A 14,026-nucleotide genomic window follows, 5' to 3' on the forward strand; every position below is an offset into this window, starting at 1 on the left:
CCACCCCTCTCCGGGCTCCGCCTCCTCCGCGTCGTCGTCGCCCTGCGGCCGTCGGCAGCCTGTAGCCCTCGGCCCGACCGCTGGGCCCCCTGCGCTGGCCGGCGCGCTGCTGGTCCCCGCGCGATCCCAGTTCGTTGGCGGCGGCAGCGGCCGCTCTGCCCGCCCCGCACCGGCTCGGCTGGTGACGCTGCAGCAGCCGGGCCCGCAGGTTCCGGACGGGCCTCAAGTCACTTCCGGGGCGGGGCGGAGCGACGGCGTCGGAGGAGGTGGCGGCGGTGGCGGCGGTGGTGGCGGCAGCGGGAGCCCAGCGGGCCGCGCCTTTCTCGCCGTGGGCCGGGCTCGGAGCCCCCACCCCCGGGCCTCACCGGCAGAGCGCGAGCCTGCCCCACCGGAAACACGAAGCCGAATTCCAGGCTATTGTCCTTCCTCGCCTGGGGTTGCGCGGTCCCTGTGGCTGTCCTCGGGAGCCCGTAGTCGCGGTGCTCTCCGCCAAGGCGGTGGGCCTAGTCCCCCACGCCGAGTGTGTGGAAAAACCTAGGTACTCTGTATCCATCTCACTTGTTAATTATAGATTTTTTTACTCTGTCTCCTTTAAGTCCCCTCTTTCGGGTATTTTTCTGGCCGCTCTCATTCCAAAAAGGTGAATTGTTATTCAACAAATATTAATTGAACTGCTATTTTGTGTGTCAGCCGCTCCTTTTAGGCCCTTGAAATGGGAAGAGCACGTGATTTCTGCCCTCCAGGGTTTTACAATCTACCTGAGCTTTAGTCTAGGGAACGAGCAATTACAAGACAATACTGTTAATTAGTGGATAAGTACAGGATGCCTTGGGAACACCTAAAGAGAATTTCAAACTGTAGGGGTGTCAGGTAGTTTCCTAGAAGTGATAAAGTTGAGGTTTAAGGGGGTTGAGGGCAGAGTTGGTTAGGAAAAGGAGAAGGTACAGCAACAGCTTAAGAGGCCACAAGCATGCACTCTAGGAATTCAAGGAAGTTCAGAATGGCTGCAGATTGCTTGCAAGAGGGGAGTGCAGGATTGAAACCTAGAAAAATGCTAGGGAGTTTTTACAGCATTAATCCTAAAAGCAACAAAAACTCTGAAACATTTTAAGCATAGGAGTGGTGTGATATAACTTACAGTTTCCAAGAATCATTCTGGCTTTATGTGGAGAATGGATTAAAATAGACAGCACTGGAAACTGGAGGAACTCTTAAGAAGTTGTGACATAATGATGTCCTGAATGTCAGTGGAATGATTTGAGAGCTACTGCAGCAAGTAAAAGGGCCTGGACTTGGTAGCTGACTGAATATGAAGAGTGAAACAATGGGAAGAGACAGGATGATTTCAGATTTGTGGTTTGGGAAGATGGATAGTAAACTCCTTCACTGAGATGGAGAACACAACAGAAACAGATTTGGAGACAGAATGCCTAAGGGATGGAAAAGTACTTTGATGTATGGATCAAGGGGATGATCTAAACTGAAATATTGATTAGCATATAGGTAGGACTGAAGGGAATGAGGCAGAGACTTACTAACAGGTAACAGGCATATTAAGAATTTTAAGAGTTTATTGAGCAAAAATCTATCGAAATTGGGCAGAGTAAAAGCAGAAGTTTGGAGCCCAGAGAGGAGCCAAGGGAAAGATTTATGTAGAGAAGGTGTGGAGACAAAGAAAGGAAACTATTTGATTGGCTATACCTTAAAGCCCAGTTGGCTGTTTATGATTGGTTGTCCTTAGCGTTTAGATTTCATAACCTTGAGTCATTTACACAGAATTTGGGCAAGGACATTAGAGCCACCTCAGTCTAATGGCTGTTGTGTAATTAGGTTAACAGTATGAAAAGAGGAGGGTCCTTGACCAGCCTCTCAGGGGTACCATATTTAGGGATGTGTAGAGAAAGAGGAGAGAGACCACAAAGAATGCTCATGAGAAGCTGTCAGAGAAATAGGAGGAGTTCTAGGAAAGGGGCCTTCCTAAAGATGGAGTGTTTCAGATGGAGGAAGTAATCAGTGTACCAAAAGTGATTTGAGCTGTTAAATGAAATGAGAACTGAGTAGAGTTTATAGGAGTTGTTGTTGATACAGCAGGTAACAGTTTCAGTGGAGTGTACAAATGGAAACCAGATTACAATGACAATGGAAAAATAGGAAGTAAATAAATAGAGGCAGCAAAAGCAGACAACCTTTTTTAAAAGTTTGGGTGGGAAGAAAAGGAGAGAGATAAGGAGGTAGCTGGAATAAAAAGGAATTTTTGAAGGTGGGATATGTTTTAAATAATAATGAGAAGGAGCCAATGGAGAAAGGTTGAAGTTACGTGGGCGAGCATGACAGAGAGTGGGAGAGAATATGGAGTCATTGTCCTTTAGCAATAAGCCAGACTGTGCTTCATTGTCAGAGGAGGAAGGCAGGGGAGGATAGGTGCAAATGCAGAAAGGTTTGCAGTTTTGGGTGGCTAGGTTGGAGAAGTTCTTTCTGATAGTTTCTTTTCTTTTTTTTTTTTTTTTTTCTGTGTAATGAGAGAATGAGAACAATGGGAAGAAGTGGGGAGAAGGAGATTGGAGGAGACTGGAGAACGTTTATAGTAGTCTCAAAATTCAGAAAACTCATTAGAGAAACAGAATTATTTGTCAGTTAAGTCTGGAAGCATGAATTTACTGCCATCTGTCCGAACACTTTAGTGATTTTTCCCAATAATGTTTAGCAGCCCCAGATTGTGTGCCGTGGAGTCTGGTATGATACAGTGACAAAAGAATAAGAATGTATGTTGGTGGTGGCGATGGTAATGGTGTTAGCTACCCTTTGTTGAGCCCTTCTCTCAGCCAGCGCTTTACCCACAATATCTCATTGAATTCTCTTTCCTAAGTAGGATCCTTGGGTTGAGAATATTTAAAAGAGAGTGGTTAATGTCAAAATTGGTTGAAGTCTAAATAAATGAAAGAGAAGAGGGTTAATAGAGAGGTCAAGGTACTCGGATCCTAATTAGGTACAGGAGCAATATGAAAGGATTAGCCTGAACAAGGGATCTGGAAGAACAGGAATGTTTGGACTTAAGATTTCAAAGAAGCAGTTCCTGATGATGTCAGTTTCCCAGGGAATGGATGTCTAAACTGGAAAGGTCAAAAGAATTATTGGAACAAAAAAGATGAAGTCTCTTTCTGTTATTCTATGTGAACTTTACTGGAAAACACTAGTGAGTGAAACCTATTCAGGTGAGAAAGTTGAGAAACCTTAAATCTCTCTGGGGGACTTAGTCCACTTATCATTTGAGATAGTCATCCAAAGTCTGGGGTTAATTTTCTCTTCTGAGACTAACTCCCAAGCATTTTTTATCTTTTAGAGCTCCGGATCCTCTGCCAAAAGATAACGGCACATTATGCTTTCATTCAGACCCTGAGGGAGACATTGGCTTCTTATCAGACCCCTCCAGGAAACAGACTAAAATCTCCTTTCTTGGAAAGTGCAATAGCCCTTCATGGAAAATATTCTGAAGACAGAGCTTTCTCCTCAGGTTGGAGGAATTAATGGGGATAATTACCAATCAAATATTTATGCCTTTGGTTCACTGCTTGATAATCCACTTAGTAGCAGTGAACAAAAATGACAGGTTGTTAATTTCCTGCCTTCCCTGCCTTATTCTGTATATGATACATTTGAGCCTGAGAGTATATTGAATTTATGTGGTCAAAGCAAAATCTTTAGAAGTATTTGAATTATATTAGAATGATTCATTCTAATGTAATCAAATGTCCAAACTTCTGCTGTATTTCAGTTCCTAAAGGCACAAGAATATTGGACCTGAGAAATGAGAGGTTTTTTCCTGTTCCTATATGTTTTTTAAGTCTTGATTTTTTTCATCCCAAAGCCCTTCTCATCCAGCCATAGTATCTACTTTCCTTCATTAGAGTGTATTTAGAATTCATTTTTTTAGTAAAGAGAAAATCACAGCTAAAGGAATGAATTCTTCTGTGGTTACTACTTTATAGTTTTCCTCTTTGTTAGGCATTTTGCCATTTTACTATGATATAGCTGGATGTAGGTTTCTTTTTATTTATCTTGCAGGGGATTTGTATTTCTTAAAAGATCCATGTCACTCATCAATCATAAAAATTTTTGGCTATTATCTTTTCACAATTTTTTCCCCTTCTTTCTTTGTAGAATTCCCATTAGACGTATGTTATATCTTCTTATGCTACTCTCCATATTTGTTACTTTCATTTTGCAAGTCTTTGTCTCCTTACTCATTCTGTTTCTAACTATCAGACCTATTTCTAACTCATAGAATTCTTTGTTTATCTTTACCTGATCTGTTTAACTTCTCTATTGAGCTTCTAATTCCAACGATTATATTTTTAATTTTACAAGTTCTATTTAGTTCTTTTCCAAATCTACTATTCTATTTTCATTGACTTGTTCTTTATGGTTCCAATGATTCTTTTCATCATTTTGACATGTGTATTTAATTATTTTAGACAATTGTATTCAAACAGTCCTTTCTGTTCTTTCAGATTTTTAAAAGTTTTTTAAACTTTATTTAAGTAATCTCTATACCCAACATGGGGCTCAAACTCACAACCCTAAGATCAAGAGTCACATGCTCCTCTGACTGAGCCAGCCAGACACCCCTGTTATTTCAGACTTTTGGGGATGCTATATGTTTGTTGACTTTTGTTCATGGTGGATCATTTGCTTCAGTTTTATAATTTTTTATTTTATGAAATTATCTTCACATGGCTTTTTTTCTCTGTGGAAATCCCATGTGACTCAGAGCATTTTGTTGGTTTGTTTGTTTGCACCAGACCCACAAAAATATCACAGGCTCAATACCAATAAATATTTATGTTAATTTCTCAGCTATGTAAACTTCTCAAATATAAATTTGGATTTCTGTCCTATGCAAGTTACAGGCCTGAGAATTCAGCCCTTGGAGAGTTTTATTACTATGCAATATTTGACTTCCAACTCCCTGAGGTTCAAGGCTTCAACTTCTTTGCAATCTGTTTCTTTGTACTAAGCACAATCTCTTTTGAAATTTACAGACTCATAAGAGGGGTAATATATCAAATCCCTAATTCTCCAGGGTGAATTATATATTCATTAATTCAGTAAACATTATTAAGTGCCTCCTGAGTGCCAAGTTTGAGATCATAAGATGAATGACACAGTACTTGTCCTCAAGGAGTTCACTATCTAGTGGGTTGACAGTCAAGTAAACAGATAAATTAAAATTGTAACTAAATGTCATCTGGGATCTTACTACCTCTTAAAATCTCTAGATAAAACTAATTCAGACTGCCTTCCATAGACTGAAAAATTCAGTGCCTCACCCATTAGTTCTGCCTGCCAGTTTTGGAGAATGGGGACTTATGTTTTTATAGCAATTCCCAGATCTGAACTTTTGCTCTGGTAAACTACTTCTGTCAAGTGATCATCTTATCCTGAGGCTTCTGTTGTTCCTGTTCCAGTAGTGCTTTAATCTAAACATTTTCACAATTTCTGTAATTTCCACAAACCATTCATACAAGGCTCTGTGTGTATGTGAGAGAGAGAGAGAGAGAGAGAGAGAGAAAGAGAGACAATAAATGTAAACAAGTTAAAAGAGACAAAGGGATTTATATGGTAGAAAGAATAAACAACTTAAAATTTAATATAAAATATTTTTCCTAAAAGATCAATTTTCTATATGATTACTGATATGGAGCTCACTGACTGGCAGAGCAGTCAGACATTAAACATTTCCTTTTACAGGTATTTTAATTATGATTTTGTTAAATGCTTTAATAGGATAAGGGGTGCTCTGATTGTGTAGAATAGGGGGACCTGGCCTAGACCGGGAGGCCTGGAAAGATTTCTTTGAAGAAGTAGCAGTTGACAAATGAGTTGGGGAAAAGGATGATTAGGAAGGATCTAGCCAGGAGAACAGTCTGAGCCAAGGCTTGAGGTAGGGGAAGAACTTAGCTTGTTTGAGAAGCTCAGAAAGACCAATGTGTACACAGAGAGAGGATAATAATGGCAGAGAGGGTAAGCAGAGTTAGGTCATGTAGTATCTTGTAAGTTGGGTTAAGAATTTTGGATTTTATACTGAAAGCTATTTCAGATGTATGAATTCAGTGCTTTGGGCTGTAACCAGATACTTACAGGAAGCTGCAGTGGTGATATTAGGGTATTGAAGTCATGAAGTCAAGTGGATAGGTATACCCTAGGCAGAGGCAGAAGTATGTGGAAAGCATATGGAGTTTTCACTGGGCCTAATTAGGCCAAGGAACATTGAGTACAGTATGGTAGGAGCACAGAAAATGTGCATAACGCAAGAGAAGAGACAAGAAGGTAAACTGAAACCAGATTACAAACAGTCATGGATCTATATGTATTAACAATAACAATAGTAGTGTTGTTAGCTCATCCCTACCCATAGAGAGTGGGCTGCCTTTCTGGACTCAGAACCTAAGTACTAGAATTCAGTTTTTGCCTTGTTTTGTTTTTTAAATCCTTTTATTTTGAGATAATCATAGATTCACATGTAGTTGTAAGAAATAAAGATATCCCTTGTGCCTTTTACCCAGGTTCCCAAAATTGGTATCATCTGTAGTACAGTATCATAATCAGGATATTTAGACTGATACATTCAAGCAAGATACGAACATTTCCATCACCACAATGATCCTTGGTTTTGCCCTTTATACTCACATTCGCATCTCTGACCCCTTTCATGTCTCTAACCCTTAGAAATTACTAATCTGTTCTCTATTTCTACAATTTTATGGTTTCAAGACTGTTCTATAAATGGAATCATACAGGGTATAACCTGTTGGGATTGCCTCTTTTCTCTCAGATAATTCCCTTGGGATTTATCCAAGTTGTTGCATGTGCCATAGTTTGTTTCTTTTTATAGCTGAATAACATTCCCTAGTATGGATGTACCATAGTTTGTTTTTGGCTATTCCTAGTAAAGTTGCTGTGAACATTCATCTACAAATTTTTGTGTAAACATAAGTTTTAATTTCTCTGGGATAAAAGTCTAAGAGTTTAATTGCCGGGTCATGCTGGGTCGCATTGTTTAGTTTTATAAATAAAATAATCCCAAACTGTTTATATGGTGCTATCTCATTGTGGATTTAATTTGCATTTCCCTAATGGCTAATGGTGTTGACCTTATTTTCATGTGCTTATTTGCTACTTGTATGTCTTCTTGGGTAAAATGTCTGCTCATGTTTTTTGCCTGCTAGGTTTTTTTTACTGTTGAATTTTGTGAGTTCTTTATATATTCCAAGTGCTATTCCTTTGTCAGATATGTGGTTTACAAATATTTTCTCCTTGTTTGTAGCTTATCTTTTTATCCTCTTGATAGAGTCTTTTGCAGAGTAAGTTTTTAATTTTGATGAGGTCTAATTTGTCAATTTTTCCTTTTGTGGTTCAAGCTTTTGGTGTCAGTTCTAAGAAATTCTGCCTAGTCCTAGATTCAAAGTTGCTAACAGCTGTTTTTTAAGTTTTATGTTTTGCATTGAAGTCCACGGTCCATTTGAGTTAATTTTTTGTATGAGGTGTGACATTTAGATCAAGGTTCATATTTTTGCCAATGAATGTCCAATTAATTTAGTTTTAAATAACAACACTTGAAGACTAACTACCAAGAGTCTAGTCAAGGTAGCATTATTTAATACAGTCATTTCATGTTAGTCTTTACTCAAACATGCAGTGGAAAGGCACATGCTAGCACCATCCACTCTTATGATCCACTGTGAGCCAATACTTGAATGAAAAGACTCCCAAGAACAAAGAGTAAGTTTTATGGATCCTTCTTAAGTCCATAATTAGTAATACAAAGAATACATTTGACTAATTCTGCTAGAAAGTGGTCCTGCTAAAAATACACCTAATTTACTTTATTCAGAACACTTTGAATAGTGGGCATCTGTAATTGTTTTTGACTACTCAGCATCTGAACCCATTTGCTAGATTTGGGAAATCCTCTCATCATCTAGGTCTTAGTGAGAAGTAGCCTCCTCCTTCTAACTTTAGAAGCCTAATGGGTGAGATTCACCCTCTACCCATCCCCCTGACAGCCTCGTGATCCGGATTTTGCCAGTATGTACTTTAAATCTTGAGCAAGTGATACTAAGATGAAAGGATGATGGATGATATTGGATCTCTGATAGATAGGCAGTGTGGCATCCATGGTTGTGTTGTCAGGAGCAGCAGCTGCCTACAGTGACCACTATGTCAAATAGAAGAGATGGCATATGTTGTTGGCGGCAACAGCGCCTTAACCAGATTATTTCTGTTACCCTCACTCCCTTGGTTCCTTGATTCCCTAAGAATCTTTCTTACCATTTCTTACCAATTCTGAGAGTTACTTGATATTTGCCAATAAATTTATCTTCAATTTAAGTTAGCCAGAGTTGGTTACTGATAGTAAACATAGTTGACATCAAAAACCTTCACTGATACTTTTAGCAAATTAGTCTAAAGCTGTGGTTTGGAGAGCTCCCACCCTCAGAGTTTCTGATTTAGTAGATCTGGAGTGGGGCCTGTGAATTTGCTTTTCTAAAAAGTTCCCAGCTGCTGCTGCTTTTGCTGATCAAGTGACCACACTTGGTCTTCATCATGTTGTTGGTATGATTCTATAGTTTTCTCTCAAGCAACTGCTGATTAGTGTTCCATTTTTTAAATATACCACAATTTGCTTATCCATTCATCTGTTGATGGACATTTTGGTTGTTTACAGTTTCTGGTTAATACAAATAAAACTGCTATGAATATCAATGTGTATGTCTTTGTGTGGGCACATATTTCTGTCTCTCACAGGCAAATACCTGGGAGAAGATAGGCTGGATCATATGGTAGGTATATGAAACTGTAAGCTATTTTCCAATGTGGTTCTGCCATTTTACATTTTTACCTGTAGTGTACAAGACTTCTAGTTGTTCCACATCCTTGCCTGCTTGGTATGGTCAGTCTTTTTAACTTTAGCCTTTCTAGGAGGAGTGTAATAGTATCTCATTGTGCTTCCAATGTGCATTTTCCTAATGCCTAATAATGATGAATATCTTTTTGAGTGCTAATTTAGCAATCATGTGTCTTTCCTGGCAAAGTGCCTATTAACATCTTTTTTTCCAATTTTTTGGAGCCTTACTTGTTTTCTTACTAAGTTTTGAGAGGTCCTTGTATATTCTGGGGATAAATCCTGTACCATATATGTAACTTGCAAGTATTTTCTCCTATTCTGTGGCCTCCTTTTTTCACTCTCTTAATAGGCAGAAAGTCATTTTTACCAAAATTATTAACAGCCTCATCAGTTTTCCTAGTGCCTTCCCTTAATTGCTTGATATTCAAATTATTCTGTTTTGAAACAGTCATTTTTGATTTTCTCTGCTCCTATTGTTAACTAGTATAACTGCAGTCTCACTTGCCAACAGCCTTGTGTGTGATTTAAAGAATTCTTTAACATCACTTTCATCAGCTTCATGTAATCTTGTAGCAAATTGTGCAGTTAAATTCTTTTGATTCATTTGATTTGTACTTGATTGATACTTGGGGATATTAACACAGTCTCAAAGTTCAAACCAATAAGGATGTCAACTGAGGGGCACTGAGTGAGATAGGGTAGGGAAAATAAGTGCTAGTGTTTTGTATGGAAAAATATTTGAGTTGGGACTCATAAATGATCAGTTCATTAGAGAACATTATTGTGACTTTTGTTTCTGTATGTCAGCACAAATTTGTGAAATAAATACTAAAAAACAAGGCCTGCAAGCAAAGACCACTTTCTGTCTTAATGTTTCATCTTATATCTTGATCTCCCCTCACTCATTCTGTTCTAGGTACTCTGGCCTTCTTTGTTTCTTGATCAAGCCAAGTTTTGTTTGTTTGTTTTTGTTTGTTTAATGCAAGAGCACCTACTTTTACTTCTAACCTAATAAGTGGGCCAAGAATTTAGACTTACTCTGAGTGCAATGGAAACCAATAGACAAGTTTTTATTCAGGAAAATGACATAATTTGATTTGAACTTTCAAGGATTTCTCTGACTCTGAATGGAGAATAGATCACACAGGGGTAAGAAAAGAATGGGAAGTAGAGAGACTAATTAGGAAGCTATTTCAGTAGTCCAGTGAAAGATGATGATGACTTGTATCAAGGTGAAATAGTGAAAAGTGGTCAGATTTGAGATATTTTGAAGGTGAACCTAATAAAATTTGATGATAGAATGTGGTGTGAGAGAAAGGGAAGAGTCATAGGTCACCCCCACATTTCTGTCTTTGGTAATAATAGCACATATGGTAAAGTCATCACTGAGATGGGGAAAACAGAGAGGGTACCAGGTTTAGGAAGAAGCAGTCATGAATTCTGTACTGGCCGTACTAAGTTTGCCTACAAGATCCTAAGTGAAGATTCAAGAAGGCTTTTGGATATAAGTTTCTAGAGTTAGTGGTAGGAATTAGACTAGAGATATAAATTTGGAAGTTGTCAGCATATGGATGATATTTTATTTAATGTTAAAGTATCAAATAAAATTGTTTAAAAAACAGTATATAGAGAGAAGAGAGTAAAACCTTGAGGCTCCAAGGGGGACAGAGCAGGAGAAACCAATAAAGGAGTATGAGAAAAGGAAAACCAGGACAGAGTGATGAAGACCAGCTCTGCATTTGGATATTCACTAGGAGGTTCCCTGGAATCAGCATTATGGTTGTACTCATGGTTGAGATTTATCACAGTACTATAGTAAATACATACTGGCAGATCATAAGGGGGAAAGACACAGGTGGAGTCTGGAAAAATCCATGAGTAGGTTTCCTTAATGCCCTTTTTATTTTGTAAGGGGTCAAATAGAGCACACTCTTCCCCTGTCAGTGAAAACACACTGATATGTCTGTGATGTTTCTGTACAAGGAAGCCCATTAGAGACATAGTGCCCAAGAATTTTATTTGGGTTCTGATCATGTAGGCACCCTCTGTCTAGGCACAGTGAGCCGTTATTATCAGTTAGGGAAAAAAGGAATACTACTGAAAATCAAGTTTTCAAATGCTAGCCAAGGGCCAACCTTGCAAGCCCTTTCAAAGGATAGCAATCTCATGTCTGCTATGTTAACTCTCTTCTGCACAGAATGGCATCACAGAAGCTAAAAGAGGAGAAAGTTTCCAGGGAGAGAGATGCTACTCAAGAATCAGGTAAGATAAGGACCAAAGTAGCCAAGGTCATTATTGACCTTGACACACACAATGCCAGAGGCATGGTAGGACAGAGAAGCTGGATTGGAGAAGATTCAAGAGTGACCTGGTGAGGGAATAGAGACAGCATGCAGAGATAGGATATTTCAAGAAGTTTTCTGTGAGAGGAAGCAAAAGAAGGAAAGGTAGTATAAAGATGATAGAAGTCAATAAAAGGCTTTTTACTATGTCAGATACTAGCACATGTTTATATTATCAGAATTATTCATTAGAAAGGAGAGGTGAGATTGTGGAGGGTGAGGGATTGGATCCACAGCAGGAGTGAAATGATAGGAAGAGAGATACTCCCTACATTGAAACAGGAGGGAAGAAGGAGATATACAGATTTGGAAATCCCAAAATGAGCAACTTCTTTTTTTTCTTAAAAAAATTTTTTTTGGTAATATTTATTTATTTTTGACAGACAGCGAGCGGGGGAGGGGCAGAGAGAGAGAGGGAGAGAGCGATAGAGAATCCCAAGCAGGCCCTGCACTGTGAGTGCAGAGCCCAATGCGGGGCTTGAACCCACGAACCACAAGATCATGACCTGAGCCAAAATTAAGAGTCCGTCACTTAACCAACTGAGCCACCCAGGTGCCCTCCCCCCCACCCTTTTTTTTCTAATGGGTACGCAGTGCTTGGGCTTTATTTAGTATCATGCCCGTGACCCAGGGCCAACTTGGAATCCACAGTCAGGACAGAGTCACATGGCCCACAGCTCACTGGGACCCTCATTCTCCCAGTCTATCTACCCTGGTGCTGACATAAGCCAAGGGGGCCCCATAAAGAAAGAAGGTGTGGGACTCAGTTCACTTACAAGTTTTTAGAGCCCTGGCAAACTGAACTCCCAAAGCAGCTGCTTCTCCTGAGACACTGGTGTGTGGGTGAGGGTGGGTACTAAATGCTGGTCTTCTTTTGTTTCAGTCTATGCTTGTTCCAAACCCTCTCCAGGGCCACTTTTCCCATGAAGAAGGTGATGGCAAAATTATGCTTATACCAGTCTCTGTTTATAATACATGTGCTTCTGAAGATTTTCATTTAAAAGTTCCTTATAAAAGTCAGCCAATTCTTTAGCATCTGTTGTTGTTTTTTGACCTGATCTGGTTCTCAGTTCCAGGCCTTTAGCTTTTAGTCTTGAATAAATAAATTCTTCTTTTTGCTTATGTCAAATTGTGTTTTTCCCTGAACTGTTGGCTCTATTCTTGTGTTTCTTATCTTAATTTTCTTAGTTTTTGTTCCAACAGTCATTTTCATGGATGGAAAAGTGAACAGGTAAAAGGTTTGAATTTTTGTATAGGGGTCTGTCTCCAATTATGATAAGATTTTCTTGGCTCAGCACTGCATCCCTGCGTGCTTTGGGCGAGAGCTGACAGGTGGGCCAGTGAAGGCATGGCAGAGCAGAGGGAGAAGGGCCCTCCTTGTGGGGCTGCAAGGCCACCATGGCCTGTAGCCCCCCCCCTCCCCCAAATGAGCAACTTATGATGGCTTTTATTTTCTCAGACAAGTATGAGGTAGTGTCCTCAGTTGAGAGTAGAGAGTTGTGGAAATGATGTGAAAGGTGTAAGGAAAAGGTATAAGAAAGTTGGGAATTTGTAGAGTAAGGAGGAAAATGATTTGGGAAAGAGAATGTATAAAATGGGAAGCTGACAGGAGAGAGGACATACTAGAGGTTTAGGAGGACTGTGGAATTATGTAAAATGTTTTATTCGTGAGTGGCAATAATTTGAATTGATGTCATTGAGATGTTTCAACCTCTACTAAGATGTGCTTCAAAAGGAAACTGTTGTATTGGATAGGAGTTAAAAATAGGAAGGAAATGATTGGGCCTTCAATCAAACAGTTCTTTATTAGCTCAAAACTACTTTACTGTAACAGTTTCATTCCCAAATTACCACTGAACAGTTGAAACTGAATGGCCAGCTAATCTTCTCAGCCTAACGCACATCAAAAAATACACCTCTAACATTACGTTATAACTTCCCCCTTCAAACAAAACAGGAAGAGTGGTTATGTTTAGCTGATTGTGTGAGATGGTCTGTCATATAGAGTTTCCGTTAGATCCTGATTATCAAGTTAGTGTATTATGTGGCAGTTACATATATGTGTGTGTGTATATATATATATATATATATATATATATATATATATTTCTTTTTTTTTTTTTGATCCTGCCATGGTGGGAATATCTTTCCATTTTCACAGAAATGTCTCATGAACACAGAGTATATTCAAAGGCAGCTTCAGGAATGTTTTCTACCTGACGGATATTGTTTTAGTATGTGTACAGACTCTCCTATTTGCTGAACCCCCTCTGAAACACTTGTCTCAGCCACCCTGCTGCTCCCGATATCCCATTATTACTTTAGTTGTGAGATGAAACGATTCTTTTTAAAATAAATTGGTTCCTCTAAATAACGATATGTTCAAATGGCTACTTTAGTCTCTTACTTAATCTCAGGTTAAATCAGAGAAAAGATTTCAGCATGTAGAAAATTTGTTCAAGCCTGCAGTGACCTTGGTGTTTTTTTCAACCTGTAAATCACTGTTAACCATATTTCTTAGTTTGCTAGTGCATGCGATAATTAAACTTAGATTATGCCGTTCCTAGACACAATTAATTCAGTGCTATCAATTTAATTTTTACTTGTATGAATTTTATAATGTGAGCTTTTCATGTATTTCCAAAGTATTTTTATATTATCTGGGGAGTGGGATATAACACCTATGAGAGAGAAAGGTGGAAGAAGGAGGACTGAGTAGGGAGAGCCCTCAGACCTGGGTGCTGATCTGACACTGGTGAAAAAGTGGCAAGGAAACAGG

At 39.1% G+C, this 14,026-nt stretch overlaps 1 long non-coding RNA gene across 2 annotated transcripts; it reads left to right on the forward strand.

The window, feature by feature from the left end:
- Window positions 1–9: 9 nt before the first annotated feature.
- On the forward strand, window positions 10–12,282 carry LOC123384460. Of its 2 annotated transcripts, XR_006595562.1 has the most exons (3): window positions 10–538; window positions 11,103–11,167; window positions 12,131–12,282. It is a non-coding gene; the product is annotated as an uncharacterized LOC123384460 (long non-coding RNA). The 2 variants fall into 2 exon arrangements; XR_006595561.1 differs by lacking the exon at window positions 12,131–12,282 and having other exon boundaries at window positions 11,103–11,563.
- The last annotated feature ends 1,744 nt before the right edge of the window (window positions 12,283–14,026 follow it).

The sequence above is a fragment of the Felis catus genome, chromosome A3 (assembly GCF_018350175.1).
Source record: "Felis catus isolate Fca126 chromosome A3, F.catus_Fca126_mat1.0, whole genome shotgun sequence".
In the NCBI taxonomy this organism is placed as follows: Eukaryota; Metazoa; Chordata; class Mammalia; order Carnivora; family Felidae; genus Felis; species Felis catus.